The sequence below is a fragment of the Cynoglossus semilaevis genome, chromosome 2 (assembly GCF_000523025.1).
Source record: "Cynoglossus semilaevis isolate Cse_v1.0 chromosome 2, Cse_v1.0, whole genome shotgun sequence".
Classification (NCBI taxonomy): domain Eukaryota; kingdom Metazoa; phylum Chordata; class Actinopteri; order Pleuronectiformes; family Cynoglossidae; genus Cynoglossus; species Cynoglossus semilaevis.
In genome coordinates, this window is record NC_024308.1 from 9404381 (window position 1) to 9411852 (window position 7472).

Genomic DNA, 7472 nt, shown 5'->3' on the forward strand with positions numbered 1-7472 from the left:
CTGGGATTCATGCATGTCCTAGTCTGCAGCTTTGGAATGTCAGCCAGACTCTCCTGGCCATTCAAAACATTTTACTGAAGCCAGTCTCAGTGCTTACAATCTCGAAAGGTAACAAAACTTTTTTTTTCATTCTTCCTGAGTTCTAGTCTTCCGCTCACAGAAATGCTCCACAGACAGACCAGGGATTTTTTTTTCCTTTTTGTTCCTGATGTTAATTATAAGCAGAGCAGCAGGTTGGTGAGATTATTGAAGGTCAGTATGTGTCCTGGGAATACTCTGCCCTTTTGTACACTTCTCTAATCCTGATAAGAGTGGGAGTGGGCTGAGGCAGGGTGTGGGGCAGGACGGAGATGGGTGAGGCGCTGGGCTGGCATCAGGCAGATTAACCTTTTCCCCTGGTGCTGACACATGGATCGATAGTCTCTGTCATGGCAGTGTGATCCACTCATGCTTGTCATTCACACACACACACACACAGACGCGGGTCTAAGCAAACAAACTGTGCCACATACCAGCACTTGATCAAACAATTTCACTTCTGCCACTGTAGAAACCAACAGAATATGCTCAGATTTATCTTTCAACTACAGTTCTTCCCGACTGGGTCTGAAAGTCTTTCTTCCAATTCCAAGCAGGATGCAGTTGTGAACTAGTCGCAGGCAGACCTTCAGATCTTGAATTTACCTTTGACCTCTATATACTGTATGTATGTATGTAGACTATTTACAGACCTGTGCTTAAAATGTTGTGTCTACAACAAATTCTTTCTCATTTACCGAAGATGACGACGTGACCACAGAACATCACAGATGTCGTTAACTTTTCATGGCTGTATACAGTCTAATCATAATCCTCAAAACCATTATATTTTGAAAGAAATAGTGTCATAGTTATGTTCTTTGTGAGTCTGCTGCACCATCAGCTCCAAATATGTTGAGTTCATGGCCAACTAACCGTCCGCCAAGAGGACGGTGTGAGCTGATCTTGCATGTTCTTCACAGGATAAATCTCCTGCTCCTGGTCTGTCTGGCTATAGGTCAATGTATACTCCATTGGACACAGTCTTAATCTATATATTTATCTATAGTCTACACATACTCTTCACCATCCATCTCCTCTACCTTTCTGTTGATAGCTGTCCCAGCAGCACTTCAAGCCTCCCCTCTCCCTGCTGATTGCTTTAGTCTTGCAGAGTTAATTTGAAGGCTTGTGTAACCTCTCTTATTCTGTCTCACTCCAGCCAGCTAATCCCATCAAACACACTACTCATGTCTGCGGCTCCCAGATGTCAATTTCAATGCCAGCTCTGCAGCCAGGGGTGCAGCGCTGCTGCCCTGTATTCATGCTCATCTCGCGCAGCAAGCGTAGAGTCTAATGAGACTACCAGGGTTGGAGGGCTCTGCTGGAGGACTCCATTAACAAGAGATCAGCCACATGCACAGCAAATCACTCAGGTTAAGTTAGCACAGGAGACACATTTGCTAAATAGTGGTCATTTCTGATCAACCAAGGGACCAGAAGAGTGCTGAAATGAGTTTGATTTAAATAGTACATTGTTCTACATAAGATAACAGTTCCCAAACTTAAACATATTGTGGTACTTGGTAAACTTTAAAAGCAATAACTTGGTGCAAGTAGATATTTATAAAAACTACTTAATGAAGTCAAATCCATGCATTGGTGACTTGGGATGAAATATTACTGTTGATGTTATATTAAATGCTTATGTTAGCAGGTTAGTGTGTAACTTTCAAAGATATAAGAAATAATGAAACAGAACAAACAAACATCCAGTACAAACACTGCTGATTTACTGCTGTAAACGGTCCTTTATCACGTTGTTTACATGTCACGGCCGGTGAGTTTCAGGCTTCACTCTATAATCTACAGTCTAGATTGTGAGTTTCATATCCAGTGCATGTGTACAAATCTGACCCTGGGTTGTTGTCAGTCGTCACTGACTTCCTCAGATATAACCAGTTCTGAGCTTAACGCACCATAATTCAAAGTCACGTTGTCCTCCGTTTGTGGGGAAAAAAGCCCATTGGGTTTGAAACCCCATCAACCATTCCTGTGACAGACAACCTCATCACTCCGAAGACATCGCTTTATCATTCAAACTCGCTCTCTTTTCTGCTGGGATAATGGCTTCCTTCTTCTGTTCAGACAACACCTTCACATCGCTACACCTGCGGGCATCACAGGGCTGCCAGCCGTGCTTTGGGCCAAACAAACTTGTCTGGACTCACATAGCATCTGTTTGTGTCCCAGTCTTGTACGCCAGTTGTGACAAATACTTACTTGTATGTCGACACATCAAGGGTGAAAAGTTTAGGTAAATCAATTGTTGCCTGTGGCCATCAGATGGTGCTATGACAAAAATATTGGTGTGTAGACTTCTTCAGGACTAGACACTGAACTGAGGTTGCGTAGGTTTACTTCAGTTTTGCATCGATTTAGGTTTCATGAACCTTCACTTCTCTGCAGTGGAGCAACAACGAGGAACATGAAACTGTTGACATTTAATCTCATGTGTCATTAGATGGCACAGGCCATGGTGTTGATCTCCAGAATGTGGAATAGAAAATGTATTAAAATAAAGGGTCCACCGTCTGTAATTCACTTTGGACTAAAAAATAAGCTTTATTTTCCAACAAAATATAGCCATAGAGCTAGGGTTGGATGCAAATGAACAACCAAACTCCCATTACATCCATGTCCCACTTCTATAGGTCATACCAGGATAAGGTTTTTCTATAGAGTTAACGGCAGCCACGGCATCTCTTAAATGGGATACTGATTTTATTTATTTTTTTCTATCAACTTGGCAGCACATCTCTTAAATGGGATATTGATTTTATTTATTTTTTTCTATCAACTCTTTGAATGGATCTTCTTACTTTGTAAATTTATTATAATTTAACGATGATCTGAGTCGGCAGGTTAGTGGAACAGCTTTGACTCATTAAAGATGAACAGATTCTACATAACTGTACAAACACTACGGTTTCTACTGTAAAAAAATAGTAAATTTTCATGTAGGAGGATCATAGCAGCAAGCCCATTTGTTACACACGCCTATAAATATTTAATATTACTACAGTCTGTTGACTGTACTGAATATGAAAAGGTCCAATTTTTACGAATCTAAAACAAAATTGTTTATATTTACCTTCGTGTGGATCATACACCCAGGACTGTGTTTTTCTGCTCTGCATTTAATATGGGAAAATTTCAAGTAACTATAACGTGCAAAGCGACATGAAGGTGTGATCAAACACCCCCGTTGTGTAAACACCATCAGAATTGCCTATAGCCGGCTCTAACCTTCCTCTACAGCCATTTGAAGGTGAGCTCGTTCAAGCTGTTCCATAAAATTCCATCATTTACCATCTGTGGCTGAACGTTGGTCAGCAGGGGAAATGGCTGAAAGAGTCAGTGATGCAAGGAGCTATAATCTGTTCCCCAGCTACCCTGTTGTTTATTCTGAAAAAAGAAACGGACAGGAAGGAAAAGAAAAGAAAGAAAAAGAGACCAAAGAAACAAATGGACCCATCTCCTTCTTAAAGCGGTGCTTTTCCAGCTCATTTATCAAACACAGAAGAAGAATTCTTTTTGATTGGCTGATTACCAGGAGCATTCATCACTGGCTGGCGTTTCTCCACCGATTTGACACTGACTCTGACTCTGGTTAATTTGTTAGGAAAGACAAAGAGGTCATTGTTGCCCTGGCTTCTCTTTGACCTTTTTTAATATTAGAAAATAAATTTTCCATTGGAAACAAATGTATTAGCTACTGTCACTTCAGCCAGATGCATTCTGGGCCCTGAAATCTTCCCTAATCACCCTGCTACTCTGACATGGACAGCTCTACCTCTCTCCTCGTCTCCTTTTGTCTCAGCAACAACAGTCAGGTCTGCCTTGTTCTTGAAACTGAGCAGCAGTATGTGTGTGTTTTCTCCAACTCTGTGTGTGTGCACTGTAATGTCCTTTGGTGCCAACCATTTCTGATCCATTTCTCAGATTTACAGCTAATTTTTCCTGTCGTAGCTATGCTGCTTCAATCTCTACATCACTCTGCTCCCCCATTCTTCCCTCACTGGAAGCTGAATTGACAGCTTTTCAGTAGAAGATAGCGCTGACACCTTCACACTTTTTTTTTTAAAGCTTAAACTTATGTAAATTTTTCCCACACCTCGAATGGTATTTCCAAACTCCCACTCCTGATACTGTCTTTTCACATCCCCTCTTCCTCTGCCTTTTCTTCTGGCAGGCCCCACCAACAGATGTGGCACTAACAGTCCTGAAGCAGAGGGCGCTTCATGTGCCCGTTCAGCCTGATTACAAGTCACCTCTGTGTTAATAAACAGACAAATACCACCGTCATTATGAGATCACAGAGCAGACTGGGGGAGTGGGCGGGAGGGGGGTAATAGACAAGGTTTTTGTCAACATCGCTCACCCTTGAAGCAGGTCATACCTTCTGCCATGTTCTCTCACTGCTACATCATTATCATCATACATTAAGAGGTCAGGGACCGTGTGATCCTCATGGTGTTCTCATCAGAAAACGTTGGTGAGAGTTTTCCTTTCATTTCATTTCACAAAGGTATATTTAATATCTACTCAGTCTATGAAGTGACATCTGATTTACCAGACTTTGGATGAAGCAAACAAACAGGATGAAGAAAACAATACTGTTTGGCTCAAACGCACATGGGTAAACTTTGAGTAACCATGATAACATGTATAAGTCACAGTGAAACTATGTGAAAGGGTGGACTTTCTCACTTTACTTTGTACACTTTCTACACAAGATTCAAATTGAATTAACTTATTTCAAGCAATGCTACTAATGCTAACAGTCTAAGACTTTTCTGCTTGATAAGAATTCTTGTAAGAAGTCCAACGGTCTGACCATTAATTGACTGAAATAACTTCCTACAGTAATACTGGTTTATTGCAACTGAGAATTAGCATTTTTAGTAGGAATAACATAGCAACACTTTCCACACGCAAGATTTTCTTTTGTATAATGTTTGATCATTTTGAAGAGTTAACAGTACTTCTTTTGTACAAAGCTAATTTACTTTCACATTAAAATTTCCCACATTCCCATGTCTTTTTTCATGGAGAATTTTACTGTCTGTCTTGTGCTGACAGTAAGATCCCACAGCTGTTCGTCTTTCCCTTCTGAAGCTGTACTCCTGCTGGCTGCTGATGCCTTTATTCAGAAGCTTGTAATCAGCTTCTTTCCACCCTGCCTAATGATAAGGCATTGGTTTATGCCCCCCCCCCCCCCCCCCCCGCACCCTGCTCTTATTAATATGCAGGAGATAAATACTTGTCGAACCAAATTCATTTGCTTGACCTTCCAAATCTCCACTAAACTGTTTGTGGCTGTGGCTGACGCAAGTTCACCACAAGTTTAGAGATCCCTGCAGTGAGCTGGCGCTGTTGTTTCTCAATATGCGGTCTAATTTGGATGGCCCCCCTCTCCATCTCTCTCTCTCTCTCTCTCTCTCTCTCTCTCTGTGTGTCTTTCTCAAACTGTCTTCTAACTTTCATTCAGCATTCACTGTTTTTAATTGCCCCTAATTGCTTAATTACAATTTCAAATGAACAGCTCTGGAGGTCGGAGTGATTCCTAATTGAAGCATCAATCACAGTGGTCGGACCCTCAGAACAGTCCCCTCTTGATTGACAGGACATTAACTAAGCATTGTTGTATTCTTGGACATGACATTGGGAGGACTCTGTGGCTGTTACTTCTGTTACTTCTGTTACTGATGCGGCTGCTGTCGATTTCTAGAGGAGCAAACGTTACAGAGGAGACTAGGACAGGCTCCTAAACCACACTCACCTTTTTATACTTTAAATTTATTTCTAATTATTTTTAATATTATAATTTTTTGTTTATAATAATTAAAATAACCATGATAATAATTATGATAATGATTAAGAAGTTGTTCCTTAATCCCACAATGGGAAAATTCACAATTTGTGACAAATACCGGTAATATGATTTCATACATTTGTAGTACATTTTGACGCATGTGTAGAATGACATGTCTATGCAATAGTTCCATCTACTTATCTCTCTGACACACAGTCAATCCACACATTGTTATTTTATTTTGGAGTCCAGTTAGGGGCCGGATTAGGCAGTCCACTGGGGCGGATTCAGCCCACAGGCCACAAGTTGACAATCAATATATTAAGACATTTGTCTTTTGTTCCAAAACAAACGAACAAATGTTTGTTGTATATTAGGGAAAGTCAATTATTTTTCTCAATTGATCAAATCTTGACTGGATAATCAGATTACAATTTTTAATAGTTTGACAGCCATGCATAATGATTATACTGATGAGTGAGACACAATAATAATGCTGCCAGATTAGAGGAGCATTATGGATATGTAGTTCATCTGGGACTTGAACCCAGGACCATCTGTATGTGTCTGTAGCCGTGCTACAAAAACTAAATCATCATCATCATCATCATCATCATCATGATGTCACTCCCACAGTTACCCCCTGTGTCCTTCTGTAACCATGAGCCAGCCTGTTGAACTCAGCTACACTCTGTCTGACACTTTTGATCACCTGCTCGTCCTTGGCCAATTCCCCCACCTCTCCTCCCCCCATTTTATCATCCTCTTCCCACCAAACCTCCTCCTCTGAGGGGTAGACTAGGTAATTATTAGGCAGCTTTTAGACTCTGATTTGTTGGTTGGACCTCCTTCCTCCTCTGCCAGATGGAGCCTGCTCTGGCTTTTTTTTTTTTTTTTTTTGCCATCTAAACTAAAACCTCACCCCGCCTCCCATCCCCTCTACTGTTTCCTTTGCTGCATTTAGCTTCTTTTTTTCCCCACCTCATCCTCTTCTCTCTGTTTTATCTTTTCCTAATGTTTCTCTCCTCAGCCCTCCTTCCTCCCACTGTCCTCACCTCCCCCATCTTCTCCTGTTGCTGTTCCTCTCCTCTGGGGCTCCATCCATCAGGTTGTCGGGGGCTGCTAGCGGCCGACTCCCAGCCACCATATTTCACTGCCAGCCAGCCAAGCAGCTGACAGCACAGCCACCGCCAGGAAATTGCTTTGGCTGTGAGCAGAATTTCAAACACAGGCACACTGCGTCATCCAGGCCGCCCAAGCGCCACTTCTCTTTCTCTCCTTCTGAAGATTCTGTCACTCCCTCTAAACACATCTATATGTTTTTCTATATCTATCATTGTCCTTTTCTTTATCTGTGTTGGTCTTGGTGTACTTTTTCTCTGTTTGCTCTTTTTTGCTCTATTTCCCGCCCAGGTTTTTATTTTTTTCGTCCTTCTCTGTTTGCTCCTTCATGGCCCACTGTCCTCTGACAGACATGCAGAACCATATGCCTTCTTACATCTCAGTGTCTTATGTTTGTTTTTTTTGCTCTTTTCCACTCCCACTATCTTTCCTTCTCTTATTTTCCCTTCCCCCC

General features: G+C 41.6%; 1 protein-coding gene across 1 annotated transcript in view; it reads left to right on the forward strand.

Annotated features, from left to right (window-relative positions):
- The window catches only part of agbl4 (AGBL carboxypeptidase 4), a 200931-nt gene that overhangs the window by 178547 nt on the left and 14912 nt on the right, over positions 1–7472 (forward strand). The gene's annotated exons all lie outside the window — the stretch shown is intronic.